The sequence below is a fragment of the Lingula anatina genome, chromosome 4 (genome assembly GCF_051362555.1).
Source record: "Lingula anatina isolate TDL-2025a chromosome 4, LinAna3.0, whole genome shotgun sequence".
NCBI lineage: Eukaryota > Metazoa > Brachiopoda > Lingulata > Lingulida > Lingulidae > Lingula > Lingula anatina.
Genome location: NC_141770.1, coordinates 11,193,615 through 11,209,486, shown reverse-complemented (window position 1 = coordinate 11,209,486; position 15,872 = coordinate 11,193,615). Strand labels below are relative to the sequence as shown.

Here is a 15,872-nt window from a genome sequence, read left to right as displayed (position 1 = left end):
ACAGGTGGGGCGAGTCCATTCAATTTGAGGGGTGACAGGTAGGGCGAGTCCATTCAATTTGAAGGGTGACAGGTAGGGTGAGTCCATTCCAAATGAGGGATGGCATGTGGGGCAATTTATTCCCACTTGAGGTGCAAGTTAAATAATCACAAAATTACATTTTAATGCCACTGTAATTAAGTGTATAAAGAACACATTTTTAATAACGTTACCAAAGTATTTGGATGATATAAACTTGTATAATGCAGAAATAGACATTAAATGTTTGGTCTAAAAATTTTCTTTTCCACAGTTTAATGCTATATTTTTGTCTGTGCATTTGGGACTATTTGGAAATAAATATACGTCACAAAACTAAAGGATCAATATATTTTTTATATTATTTTCATTCTTTAAAAAATATCAGAACGTACAGACCCCATGTTTTGTTGGAGAAGCAGATTTCAACTGTTACCATTTCAAAAAGTGTGTCAACTTTCTCATTTTTGTATAAAATTGAAGCATTCATGAGATGAGAAGGGCGTAAAATTAGAATCAATTTTCTGTAGCAAAAACCAGAACCCTTTAAAAATGGACCCGTATAAAATTATGAAAATGACATCGGGGAGGACGAACTAATTCATTCCAAGAAATATTAAAAAACCGTTTAACTATAGAACAAAATGTAGAATAGATTTTCAAAAGCGAGTCGTAAATTCATATAAATTGTGTTTATAAATGTGGGCTGTTGTAAAATTTTGTAGTTTTCTTAAAATACTCAAACTCAATTATTTACAAAACACTGCATTATTTAAGACATTCTGTTACTGTAAAAACAAACTCAATATTTACAGATCAGTTTTAGCAGACTAAACTTAAAAGTGCTCAGACAGTAATCATATCTTTATAATTTTACCCCTTTCGCTTTATTATTACTAATATTTTTATCATCATTATTTCATATCAAAGTGAAAAAAAACCAAGGAATTACAAATGTATTTATTCAACTTTAATACAACAGATGCATGAATGCTCGTAGGGTCCCAGAACGTGGACGAAAGACTTGGTTGCTAGCAGGCGGCTGTCGTACAGTTCTCAGTATCTCAGTAGACTCCTGAAATGAGAAGGTAATGTTAACAATATATAACTAAACGGCAGGCTCGGGAAGTACGACACATGCTTTTTACATCAAAAAGAAAAGGGCACTTGAACTGATGTGGGTGTTTACTGACTTGTCCGATGTTCAGGCTCGGATAGCACAAAAAAGGCAGCAAAGCCGTCAAATGTACAGACAAAAGCAGAAAATAAGGACGTAGAATATAGGTCACTTTGTCAATTTTGATGTAATAATAAATAATACTTATGACAGCAAAGTCAACACTAAATTCTAATCGTGCACAACAGGTAAGATGGTCACTAAGATTACAGTTTCAGGACCATGAAAGTTCAAATTCACATAATGAAAATACCAACATGTGAAAAATTATGACAGTGCAAAACAATATTATATAATATTTAACCGCATTAACACCAATATTATAGCTTATGTGGAAATACAGAAAATGTACAGAGGTTCAGGCCCCCATGTTTCACAAACAAACTTGTCAATTTCCCTGGCTAAGAACTTAATTACCAAGGTTACATGGTCACATCTTACCCTACTGGGAGCAGTGTAAAAGCACTCTCTTGGAAATCCTAATCAATTAAGCCAGGGAACTAAAGTTTTTTTCTGAAACCAGGGCCAGGTGGATGGGAGTTAAGTCATATTTGAAAATGCCAGTGTTTAAAAAATTTAAGATTAAAAAAGAAAAATATATACCAATAAAGATGCTATATATACTTTTAATCCAGCTGTATTAACATGATATTAATAACCCCATTGAGTTTGAGGATAATAAAGCACTGTTATTCATCTATAGCATTAATGTTGGCATTACACAAAATAGTTTTTTCTTCTGTAATCTTATTTGCAATATTAAACAACATTTACCTACATAATTATCACTGATTATAAATTACACGACACTAATGATTTAGACTTTCACAAACTGTATCTGGCACAGAGCTAAACTGATGGGAGCTTACAGGGAAATCACAACATGTGTGTTTTATGTAATCTCATTTAATGGTCACTTGAAACTTAATTAGGAAAGTGACGTAATAGCTCTGAAGTTAACTAATGATTACTCAAGGGACAATTACAGACTGACCACTACTGAAATGCATTTCTTGCCATTTTCAACACTTTATATAAAGCAAAATGATCCATTTACTGTCATGTTAATAAGATCAACTATGATAATTGTTGACATGGGGAAAATATCAATGGAACAATTTTAAATGTCCAATTTGCTCTATTCTGAGATTCTGAACGTAGTAAATGATTGAATCTGACAAACTTCAGTGATATGACTCATGAGTTTACTTCCATTTTTGACATTTTTATATAATCAACTAACAATGATGTTAAGATGCAGAAAATGTCAAAAGAACTCTTCTACGCATCTAATTAGTTTAATAATGAGACTATTAACATGCCTGAGAATCTGAGGAAAAAACACTTATATACAAAAAAGGGCATAACTTCATCAAAACTGAACCAATCAAGCTGGTTTTCAAACCCAAACTGTATTTAAGTAAGATTGATCACTCCTGTAAATTGCAAAACAATTAGCTTATCAGCTGAAATGTGTTATCAGTGTTGCATATATGCTGAAGAAAGCAAAAAAAAAAAAAAAAAAAAAAAAGGTCCAATCATGCTGATTTTCAAACTTGTCCTGCGTATTATGAATATTCATCAGTTCTGTAAGTTTTAAGCCAAAAGGTAAAACGGATTTCCACTAATTGTGTTATCGGTGTTGCATATACGCTGAAAAAAAAGGGAAAAAAACAGCATCACTTACGTAAAAATGACCCAATCATGCTGATTTTCGAACTTGACCTGCGGATTATGAATATTCATTAGTTCTGGAAGTTTCAAGCCAAAAAGTAAAATGGTTTTTCACTTATCGTGTTATCGGTGAAAGTGCTCGGCGACGACGGCGACAACAGACGCAGGTGACGGCAATAAGTACAGGCACATCTGTGTCTGTACATAAAAAAGCAATCGACATCAAAGTTACCTTACGCCAAAATTAAAACCTTAAGTTAATGATAAAGGTATTAGAGACACCATGCTTTGAAAAAAAAAACATTGAACATACTTGTTTAATTTGTGGAGGTTATTACAAGGGACGTTTATTTATTTAACCTCCTATTTAATCTTGTAATATCTAAAATCGCTATGCATCACGCGTTTGGGGACCATACTGTATTTCTCTATTAATTTTTAGGTTTTTCAACATAGCTTACAATCATTTTTACGGATACATGTATGATAAAATAAACAAACCTACAAAAACTGAATTAAAGAAATGAAATGAAACTTCAAAGAGACAAAAGTAACCATAAGATAATTTAAATCAAAAGGGTATTTTATTTCTTTCAAACTATCGTGATTGTCGTAAAAGGAGACGTTTGAATTTTTGATAAACGTTCTCTATTAAATTTATGTACATGTTGATGGGTCAAAAATTCAGAACTGTGACAAGAACGGTATTAGCACCTAAAATAGTCCGTGATCTTTGAAGTAATATGCCAATCTACATGTACATGTACTAATATGCTAACTAATATATACATACTGAGTAACAAAAACGACAAGCAAAGTATAACAAAGAGTTGTAACATATATACTTGACGTAAATTTTCTTGCATTCTTCTACGTTTTTTCCATCTAATGTCATAGATCACTGAAGAAAAAGTAATACTTACGAAGCATGCACTTGCTTCTACACCTCATAAAAGCTCGCCCTTGCGTCTGCACCACACATGCTGTTGCGTCTTCACCCAGTTGTGTCCTACTGCCTAGTGAGCATTCGGGAAGACACCTCGCACTACAATGAGCAAGTTATTGTTATGCAAATTAAAGACAGGCATGGCTCATTTTAGGTGAGGGACTGTGGTTGAAACTGTTGACGAATGTTCACGGTCAAATACATGTACAGTGGCACGCTCTAGTAGCCCCCCCCCCCCAAAAAAAAAAAAAAATTGGTTTTTTAGACCTATGATTCAGCTAGACATTTTTGGTACGATTTTTGTAAATCAGAAGTTGAAGGGGAAGGTCCGGACTCCCCTGACACCCCTTTTATCCTCCATTGTGGTTGAAACTGTTCACGAATGTTCACAGTCAAATATATGTAACGTGGCGGATTTAGGGGGTGTCGGAGGTGGGGTGGGGGATTCTGGACCCTACCCTTCGATTTCTGATTTACAAAAATTGTACCAAAAACATCTAGCGGAATCATAGTTCTAAATGCGTGCAATTCGCCCTCTAAAACACCAAATTTTAGAGGGCCCTAGTGCTTGCCCCTAACCTAACGCCAAGGGGGTGAACCCGTAACAAAACCGGACCCCTCCACCGTTAATAAATCCTGGATCCGCCCCTGATGTACATGTACATGTACATGTAGATTTGACACCACTAGTTGTTAAAACACACCGCTTTATTCCACAAATATCGCGCATGCATCTTCTATCATGAATACTTTCATATTTCATATTTCTTTGATACTGCCACAAAACTCAACACCAAGGAAATAAGGTGAATGCTGATATTTTATCGATTAAAAGGTATACCCCCCCCAAAAAAAAAATGAACTTGTTTTAATATCGATTAAAACATGCTGTTTCAATGAATGAGTCGGCCCTTATTAAAAACACCCAAAAATCACCGAGAATAGACCCGTCTCTGATTTTTCGAAAATGTGACTAAAATCAATCTACCACACCTGTCATTCATATTCAATTCAATTTCAATTATTATTATTATTATTATTATTATTGTTTGTATCAGTAGTAGTTATTGTAGTCATGGTAGTTGATTAGATATAACTTTATATTGTCACTGTTTTATATTCTGATGAGCCGTAGGGCTTAAAGGTTTAATAAAATGAAATTGAATTGAATTGAATATTAAATGTGGAAACGTGCCCGGGTCACTTCATTAAAGCCCCCAATTTCAGCTTTAAAGATTGCCAAAAAGCACTCCTGAGAACAGGATTTGGAGAGGGGGGGGGGGGGGTGGAGAGAGTTTTTGCTTTATTTCTTCCTTAATAATGACACAACCACTCTTCCAGTACTTTACACTCACAACAAATGACCAAACACGCCTACCGATCATTATAATGAAGAAAAAATTTTCATCCCTACCTGGCCAAAATTGAAGAAATCTCACAGTGCCGGCACCTATGAAAATCACTCAAAATCACCCAGGATCGACCCGTCTCCGATTTTTCCAAAAAGTGACGAAAATCAATCTACCACACCTGTCATTCATAAAAAATGGGGAAACGCGCCCGGGTCACTTCATCAAGGCCCCCAATTCTAGCTTTAAAGATGATCCAAAAATAAGCTCTGAGAACAGAATCTGAGAGGGGGGGGAGACAGAGTTTTTGCTCTATTTCTTCCTTAATGTTGACACCACCACTCTTCCAGCACTTTATTCTTACTACAAATTACCGAACACACCTACCTGACACTATAATGAAGAAAAAAAATTTTCATCCCTACCTGGCCAAAATTGAAGAAATCTCACAGTGCCGGCACTGTTCAAAATCACTCAAAATCACCAAAAATCGACCCGTCTCCGATTTTTCCAAAAAGTGACGAAAATCAATCTACCACACCTGTCATTCATAAAAAATGTGGAAACGCGCCCGGGTCACTTCATCAAGGCCCCCAATTCTAGCTTTAAAGATGATCCAAAAATAAGCTCTGAGAACAGAATCTGAGAGGGGGGGGGGGGAGACAGAGTTTTTGCTCTATTTCTTCCTTAATGTTGACACCACCACTCTCTCAGCACTTTATTCTTACTACAAATGACCAAACACACCTACGTGACACCATAATGAAGAAAAAAATTTTTCATCCCTACCTGGCCAAAATTGAAGAAATCTCACAGTGCTGGCACTGTTCAAAATCACTCAAAATCACCAAAAATCGACCCGTCTCCGATTTTTCCAAAAAGTGACGAAAATCAATCTACCACACCTGCATAAAAAATGTGGAAACGCACCCGGGTCACTTCATCAAGGCCCCCAATTCTAGCTTTAAAGATGATCCAAAAATAAGCTCTGAGAACAGAATCTGAGAGGGGGGGGGGAGACAGAGTTTTTGCTCTATTTCTTCCTTAATGTTGACACCACCACTCTCTCAGCACTTTATTCTTACTACAAATGACCAAACACACCTACGTGACACCATAATGAAGAAAAAAATTTTTCATCCCTACCTGGCCAAAATTGAAGAAATCTCACAGTGCTGGCACTGTTCAAAATCACTCAAAATCACCAAAAATCGACCCGTCTCCGATTTTTCCAAAAAGTGACGAAAATCAATCTACCACACCTGCATAAAAAATGTGGAAACCCACCCGGGTCACTTCATCAAGGCCCCCAATTCTAGCTTTAAAGATGATCCAAAAATAAGCTCTGAGAACAGAATCTGAGAGGGGGGGGGGGGAGACAGAGTTTTTGCTCTATTTCTTCCTTAATGTTGACACCACCACTCTTCCAGCACTTTATTCTTACTACAAATGACCGAACACACCTACCTGACACTATAATGAAGAAAAAAAATTTTCATCCCTACCTGGCCAAAATTGAAGAAATCTCACAGTGCCGGCACTGTTCAAAATCACTCAAAATCACCAAAAATCGACCCGTCTCCAATTTTTCCAAAAAGTGACGAAAATCAATCTACCACACCTGTCATTCATAAAAAATGTGGAAACGCGCCCGGGTCACTTCATCAAGGCCCCCAATTCTAGCTTTAAAAATGATCCAAAAATTAGCTCTGAGAACAGAATCTGAGAGGGGGGGGGGGGGGAGACAGAGTTTTTGCTCTATTTCTTCCTTAATGTTGACACCACCACTCTTCCAGCACTTTATTCTTACTACAAATGACCGAACACACCTACCTGACACTATAATGAAGAAAAAAAATTTTCATCCCTACCTGGCCAAAATTGAAGAAATCTCACAGTGCCGGCACTGTTCAAAATCACTCAAAATCACCAAAAATCGACCCGTCTCCGATTTTTCCAAAAAGTGACGAAAATCAATCTACCACACCTGTCATTCATAAAAAATGTGGAAACGCGCCCGGGTCACTTCATCAAGGCCCCCAATTCTAGCTTTAAAGATGATCCAAAAAAAAGCTCTGAGAACAGAATCTGAGAGGGGGGGGGAGACAGATTTTTTGCTCTATTTCTTCCTTAATGTTGACACCACCACTCTTCCAGCACTTTATTCTTACTACCAATGACCGAACACACCTACCTGACACTATAATGAAGAAAAAAACTTTTCATCCCTACCTGGCCAAAATTGAAGAAATCTCACAGTGCCGGCACTGTTCAAAATCACTCAAAATCACCAAAAATCGACCCGTCTCCGATTTTTCCAAAAAGTGACGAAAATCAATCTACCACACCTGTCATTCATAAAAAATGTGGAAACGCGCCCGGGTCACTTCATCAAGGCCCCCAATTCTAGCTTTAAAGATGATCCAAAAATAAGCTCTGAGAACAGAATCTGAGAGGGGGGAGGGAGACAGAGTTTCTGCTCTATTTCTTCCTTAATGTTGACAGCACCACTCTTCCAGCACTTTATTCTTACTACAAATGACCGAACACACCTACCTGACACTATAATGAAGAAAAAAAAATTTCATCCCTACCTGGCCAAAATTGAAGAAATTTCACAGTGCCGGCACTGTTCAAAATCACTCAAAATCACCAAAAATCGACCCGTCTCCGATTTTTCCAAAAAGTGACGAAAATCAATCTACCACACCTGTCATTCATAAAAAATGTGGAAACGCGCCCGGGTCACTTCATCAAGGCCCCCAATTCTAGCTTTAAAGATGATCCAAAAATAAGCTCTGAGAACAGAATCTGAGAGGGGGGGGGGAGACAGAGTTTTTGCTCTATTTCTTCCTTAATGTTGACACCACCACTCTTCCAGCACTCTATTCTTACTACAAATGACAGAACACACCTACCTGACACTATAATGAAGAAAAAGAATTTTCATCCCTACCTGGCCAAAATTGAAGAAATCTCACAGTGCCGGCACTGTTCAAAATCACTCAAAATCACCAAAAATCGACCCGTCTCCGATTTTTCAAAAAATTGACGAAAATCAATCTACCACACCTGTCATTCATAAAAAATGTGGAAACGCGCCCGGGTCACTTCATCAAGGCCCCCATTTCTAGCTTTAAAGATGATCCAAAAATAAGCTCTGAGAACAGAATCTGAGAGGGGGGGGGAGACAGAGTTTTTGCTCTATTTCTTCCTTAATGTTGACACCACCACTCTTCCAGCCCTTTATTCTTACTACCAATGACCGAACACACCTACCTGACACTATAATGAAGAAAAAAAAATTTCATCCCTACCTGGACAAAATTGAAGAAATCTCACAGTGCCGGCACTGTTCAAAATCACTCAAAATCACCAAAAATCGACCCGTCTCCGATTTTTCCAAAAAGTGACGAAAATCAATCTACCACACCTGTCATTCATAAAAAATGTGGAAACGCGCCCGGGTCACTTCATCAAGGCCCCCATTTCTAGCTTTAAAGATGATCCAAAAATAAGCTCTGAGAACAGAATCTGAGAGGGGGGGGGGGGGAGACAGAGTTTTTGCTCTATTTCTTCCTTAATGTTGACACCACCACTCTTCCAGCACTTTATTCTTACTACAAATGACCGAACACACCTACCTGACACTATAATGAAGAAAAAAAATTTTCATCCCTACCTGGCCAAAATTGAAGAAATCTCACAGTGCCGGCACTGTTCAAAATCACTCAAAATCACCAAAAATCGACCCGTCTCCGATTTTTCCAAAAAGTGACGAAAATCAATCTACCACACCTGTCATTCATAAAAAATGTGGAAACGCGCCCGGGTCACTTCATCAAGGCCCCCAATTCTAGCTTTAAAGATGATCCAAAAAAAAGCTCTGAGAACAGAATCTGAGAGGGGGGGGGGAGACAGATTTTTTGCTCTATTTCTTCCTTAATGTTGACACCACCACTCTTCCAGCACTTTATTCTTACTACCAATGACCGAACACACCTACCTGACACTATAATGAAGAAAAAAACTTTTCATCCCTACCTGGCCAAAATTGAAGAAATCTCACAGTGCCGGCACTGTTCAAAATCACTCAAAATCACCAAAAATCGACCCGTCTCCGATTTTTCCAAAAAGTGACGAAAATCAATCTACCACACCTGTCATTCATAAAAAATGTGGAAACGCGCCCGGGTCACTTCATCAAGGCCCCCAATTCTAGCTTTAAAGATGATCCAAAAATAAGCTCTGAGAACAGAATCTGAGAGGGGGGAGGGAGACAGAGTTTCTGCTCTATTTCTTCCTTAATGTTGACAGCACCACTCTTCCAGCACTTTATTCTTACTACAAATGACCGAACACACCTACCTGACACTATAATGAAGAAAAAAAAATTTCATCCCTACCTGGCCAAAATTGAAGAAATTTCACAGTGCCGGCACTGTTCAAAATCACTCAAAATCACCAAAAATCGACCCGTCTCCGATTTTTCCAAAAAGTGACGAAAATCAATCTACCACACCTGTCATTCATAAAAAATGTGGAAACGCGCCCGGGTCACTTCATCAAGGCCCCCAATTCTAGCTTTAAAGATGATCCAAAAATAAGCTCTGAGAACAGAATCTGAGAGGGGGGGGGGAGACAGAGTTTTTGCTCTATTTCTTCCTTAATGTTGACACCACCACTCTTCCAGCACTCTATTCTTACTACAAATGACAGAACACACCTACCTGACACTATAATGAAGAAAAAGAATTTTCATCCCTACCTGGCCAAAATTGAAGAAATCTCACAGTGCCGGCACTGTTCAAAATCACTCAAAATCACCAAAAATCGACCCGTCTCCGATTTTTCAAAAAATTGACGAAAATCAATCTACCACACCTGTCATTCATAAAAAATGTGGAAACGCGCCCGGGTCACTTCATCAAGGCCCCCATTTCTAGCTTTAAAGATGATCCAAAAATAAGCTCTGAGAACAGAATCTGAGAGGGGGGGGGGAGACAGAGTTTTTGCTCTATTTCTTCCTTAATGTTGACACCACCACTCTTCCAGCCCTTTATTCTTACTACCAATGACCGAACACACCTACCTGACACTATAATGAAGAAAAAAAAATTTCATCCCTACCTGGACAAAATTGAAGAAATCTCACAGTGCCGGCACTGTTCAAAATCACTCAAAATCACCAAAAATCGACCCGTCTCCGATTTTTCCAAAAAGTGACGAAAATCAATCTACCACACCTGTCATTCATAAAAAATGTGGAAACGCGCCCGGGTCACTTCATCAAGGCCCCCATTTCTAGCTTTAAAGATGATCCAAAAATAAGCTCTGAGAACAGAATCTGAGAGGGGGGGGGGGAGACAGAGTTTTTGCTCTATTTCTTCCTTAATGTTGACACCACCACTCTTCCAGCACTTTATTCTTACTACAAATGACCGAACACACCTACCTGACATTATAATGAAGAAAAAAATTTTTCATCCCTACCTGGCCAAAATTGAAGAAATCTCACAGTGCCGGCACTGTTCAAAATCACTCAAAATCACCAAAAATCGACCCGTCTCCGATTTTTCCAAAAAGTGACGAAAATCAATCTACCACACCTGTCATTCATAAAAAATGTGGAAACGCGCCCGGGTCACTTCATCAAGGCCCCCAATTCTAGCTTTAAAGATGATCCAAAAATAAGCTCTGAGAACAGAATCTGAGAGGGGGGGGGGAGACAGAGTTTTTGCTCTATTTCTTCCTTAATGTTGACACCACCACTCTCTCAGCACTTTATTCTTACTACAAATGACCAAACACACCTACGTGACACCATAATGAAGAAAAAAAATTTTCATCCCTACCTGGCCAAAATTGAAGAAATCTCACAGTGCCGGCACTGTTCAAAATCACTCAAAATCACCAAAAATCGACCCGTCTCCGATTTTTCCAAAAAGTGACGAAAATCAATCTACCACACCTGCATAAAAAATGTGGAAACGCACCCGGGTCACTTCATCAAGGCCCCCAATTCTAGCTTTAAAGATGATCCAAAAATAAGCTCTGAGAACAGAATCTGAGAGGGGGGGGGGGGAGACAGAGTTTTTGCTCTATTTCTTCCTTAATGTTGACACCACCACTCTTCCAGCACTTTATTCTTACTACAAATGACCGAACACACCTACCTGACACTATAATGAAGAAAAAAAATTTTCATCCCTACCTGGCCAAAATTGAAGAAATCTCACAGTGCCGGCACTGTTCAAAATCACTCAAAATCACCAAAAATCGACCCGTCTCCAATTTTTCCAAAAAGTGACGAAAATCAATCTACCACACCTGTCATTCATAAAAAATGTGGAAACGCGCCCGGGTCACTTCATCAAGGCCCCCAATTCTAGCTTTAAAGATGATCCAAAAAAAAGCTCTGAGAACAGAATCTGAGAGGGGGGGGGGGGGGGGGAGACAGAGTTTTTGCTCTATTTCTTCCTTAATGTTGACACCACCACTCTTCCAGCACTTTATTCTTACTACAAATGACCGAACACACCTACCTGACACTATAATGAAGAAAAAAAATTTTCATCCCTACCTGGCCAAAATTGAAAAAATCTCACAGTGCCGGCACTGTTCAAAATCACTCAAAATCACCAAAAATCGACCCGTCTCCAATTTTTCCAAAAAGTGACGAAAATCAATCTACCACACCTGTCATTCATAAAAAATGTGGAAACGCGCCCGGGTCACTTCATCAAGGCCCCCAATTCTAGCTTTAAAGATGATCCAAAAAAAAGCTCTGAGAACAGAATCTGAGAGGGGGGGGGGAGACAGAGTTTTTGCTCTATTTCTTCCTTAATGTTGACACCACCACTATTCCAGCACTTTATTCTTACTACAAATGACCGAACACACCTACCTGACACTATAATGAAGAAAAAAAATTTTCATCCCTACCTGGCCAAAAGTGAAGAAATCTCACAGTGCCGGCACTGTTCAAAATCACTCAAAATCACCAAAAATCGACCCGTCTCCGATTTTTCCAAAAAGTGACGAAAATCAATCTACCACACCTGTCATTCATAAAAAATGTGGAAACGCGCCCGGGTCACTTCATCAAGGCCCCCAATTCTAGCTTTAAAGATGATCCAAAAAAAAGCTCTGAGAACAGAATCTGAGAGGGGGGGGGGAGACAGAGTTTTTGCTCTATTTCTTCCTTAATGTTGACACCACCACTCTTCCAGCACTTTATTCTTACTACAAATGACCGAACACACCTACCTGACACTATAATGAAGAAAAAAAATTTTCATCCCTACCTGGCCAAAATTGAAGAAATCTCACAGTGCCGGCACTGTTCAAAATCACTCAAAATCACCAAAAATCGACCCGTCTCCAATTTTTCCAAAAAGTGACGAAAATCAATCTACCACACCTGTCATTCATAAAAAATGTGGAAACGCGCCCGGGTCACTTCATCAAGGCCCCCAATTCTAGCTTTAAAGATGATCCAAAAAAAAGCTCTGAGAACAGAATCTGAGAGGGGGGGGGAGACAGAGTTTTTGCTCTATTTCTTCCTTAATGTTGACACCACCACTCTTCCAGCACTTTATTCTTACTACAAATGACCGAACACACCTACCTGACACTATAATGAAGAAAAAAAATTTTCATCCCTACCTGGCCAAAATTGAAGAAATCTCACAGTGCTGGCACTGTTCAAAATCACTCAAAATCACCAAAAATTGACCCGTCTCCGATTTTTCCAAAAAGTGACGAAAATCAATCTACCACACCTGTCATTCATAAAAAATGTGGAAACGCGCCCGGGTCACTTCATCAAGGCCCCCAATTCTAGCTTTAAAAATGATCCAAAAATTAGCTCTGAGAACAGAATCTGAGAGGGGGGGGGGGAGACAGAGTTTTTGCCCTATTTCTTCCTTAATGTTGACACCACCACTCTTCCAGCACTTTATTCTTACTACAAATGACCGAACACACCTACCTGACACTATAATGAAGAAAAAAAATTTTCATCCCTACCTGGCCAAAATTGAAGAAATCTCACAGTGCCGGCACTGTTCAAAATCACTCAAAATCACCAAAAATCGACCCGTCTCCGATTTTTCCAAAAAGTGACGAAAATCAATCTACCACACCTGTCATTCATAAAAAATGTGGAAACGCGCCCGGGTCACTTCATCAAGGCCCCCAATTCTAGCTTTAAAGATGATCCAAAAATAAGCTCTGAGAACAGAATCTGAGAGGGGGGGGGGGACAGAGTTTTTGCTCTATTTCTTCCTTAATGTTGACACCACCACTCTTCCAGCACTCTATTCTTACTACAAATGACAGAACACACCTACCTGACACTATAATGAAGAAAAAGAATTTTCATCCCTACCTGGCCAAAATTGAAGAAATCTCACAGTGCCGGCACTGTTCAAAATCACTCAAAATCACCAAAAATCGACCCGTCTCCGATTTTTCAAAAAATTGACGAAAATCAATCTACCACACCTGTCATTCATAAAAAATGTGGAAACGCGCCCGGGTCACTTCATCAAGGCCCCCAATTCTAGCTTTAAAGATGATCCAAAAATAAGCTCTGAGAACAGAATCTGAGAGGGGGGGGGAGACAGAGTTTTTGCTCTATTTCTTCCTTAATGTTGACACCACCACTCTTCCAGCACTTTATTCTTACTACCAATGACCGAACACACCTACCTGACACTATAATGAAGAAAAAAATTTTTCATCCCTACCTGGCCAAAATTGAAGAAATCTCACAGTGCCGGCACTGTTCAAAATCACTCAAAATCACCAAAAATCGACCCGTCTTCGATTTTTCCAAAAAGTGACGAAAATCAATCTACCACACCTGTCATTCATAAAAAATGTGGAAACGCGCCTGGGTCACTTCATCAAGGCCCCCAATTCTAGCTTTAAAGATGATCCAAAAATAAGCTCTGAGAACAGAATCTGAGAGGGGGGAGGGAGACAGAGTTTCTGCTCTATTTCTTCCTTAATGTTGACAGCACCACTTTTCCAGCACTTTATTCTTACTACAAATGACCGAACACACCTACCTGACACTATAATGAAGAAAAAAAAATTTCATCCCTACCTGGACAAAATTGAAGAAATCTCACAGTGCCGGCACTGTTCAAAATCACTCAAAATCACCAAAAATCGACCCGTCTCCGATTTTTCCAAAAAGTGACGAAAATCAATCTACCACACCTGTCATTCATAAAAAATGTGGAAACGCGCCCGGGTCACTTCATCAAGGCCCCCATTTCTAGCTTTAAAGATGATCCAAAAATAAGCTCTGAGAACAGAATCTGAGAGGGGGGGGGGGAGACAGAGTTTTTGCTCTATTTCTTCCTTAATGTTGACACCACCACTCTTCCAGCACTTTATTCTTACTACAAATGACCGAACACACCTACCTGACATTATAATGAAGAAAAAAATTTTTCATCCCTACCTGGCCAAAATTGAAGAAATCTCACAGTGCCGGCACTGTTCAAAATCACTCAAAATCACCAAAAATCGACCCGTCTCCGATTTTTCCAAAAAGTGACGAAAATCAATCTACCACACCTGTCATTCATAAAAAATGTGGAAACGCGCCCGGGTCACTTCATCAAGGCCCCCAATTCTAGATTTAAAGATGATCCAAAAATAAGCTCTGAGAACAGAATCTGAGAGGGGGGGGGACGGAGACAGAGTTTTTGCTCTATTTCTTCCTTAATGTTGACACCACCACTCTTCCAGCACTCTATTCTTACTACAAATGACGGAACACACCTACCTGACACTATAATGAAGAAAAAAAAATTTTCATCCCTACCTGGCCAAAATTGAAGAAATCTCACAGTGCCGGCACTGTTCAAAATCACTCAAAATCACCAAAAATCGACCCGTCTCCGATTTTTCAAAAAATTGACGAAAATCAATCTACCACACCTGTCATTCATAAAAAATGTGGAAACGCGCCCGGGTCACTTCATCAAGGCCCCCAATTCTAGCTTTAAAGATGATCCAAAAATAAGCTCTGAGAACAGAATCTGAGAGGGGGGGGGAGACAGAGTTTTTGCTCTATTTCTTCCTTAATGTTGACACCACCACTCTTCCAGCACTTTATTCTTACTACCAATGACCGAACACACCTACCTGACACTATAATGAAGAAAAAAATTTTTCATCCCTACCTGGCCAAAATTGAAGAAATCTCACAGTGCCGGCACTGTTCAAAATCACTCAAAATCACCAAAAATCGACCCGTCTTCGATTTTTCCAAAAAGTGACGAAAATCAATCTACCACACCTGTCATTCATAAAAAATGTGGAAACGCGCCTGGGTCACTTCATCAAGGCCCCCAATTCTAGCTTTAAAGATGATCCAAAAATAAGCTCTGAGAACAGAATCTGAGAGGGGGGAGGGAGACAGAGTTTCTGCTCTATTTCTTCCTTAATGTTGACAGCACCACTTTTTCAGCACTTTATTCTTACTACAAATGACCGAACACACCTACCTGACACTATAATGAAGAAAAAAATTTTTCATCCCTACCTGGCCAAAATTGAAGAAATCTCACAGTGCCGGCACTGTTCAAAATCACTCAAAATCACCAAAAATCGACCCGTCTCCGATTTTTCCAAAAAGTGACGAAAATCAATCTACCACACCTGTCATTCATAAAAAATGTGGAAA

The 15,872-nt window shown here is 39.0% G+C and overlaps 1 long non-coding RNA gene across 1 annotated transcript in view; it reads right to left on the bottom strand.

The window, feature by feature from the left end:
- Positions 1–963: 963 nt before the first annotated feature.
- The window catches only part of LOC106179191 (uncharacterized), a 113,367-nt gene continuing 98,458 nt past the window's right edge, over positions 964–15,872 (bottom strand). The window contains exons 3-4 of the long non-coding RNA XR_015333941.1: positions 3,793–3,914; positions 964–1,093 (exon numbers count right to left, since the gene is read on the bottom strand). This is a non-coding gene — a long non-coding RNA (uncharacterized LOC106179191). The remainder of the gene's footprint in view (positions 1,094–3,792; positions 3,915–15,872) is intronic.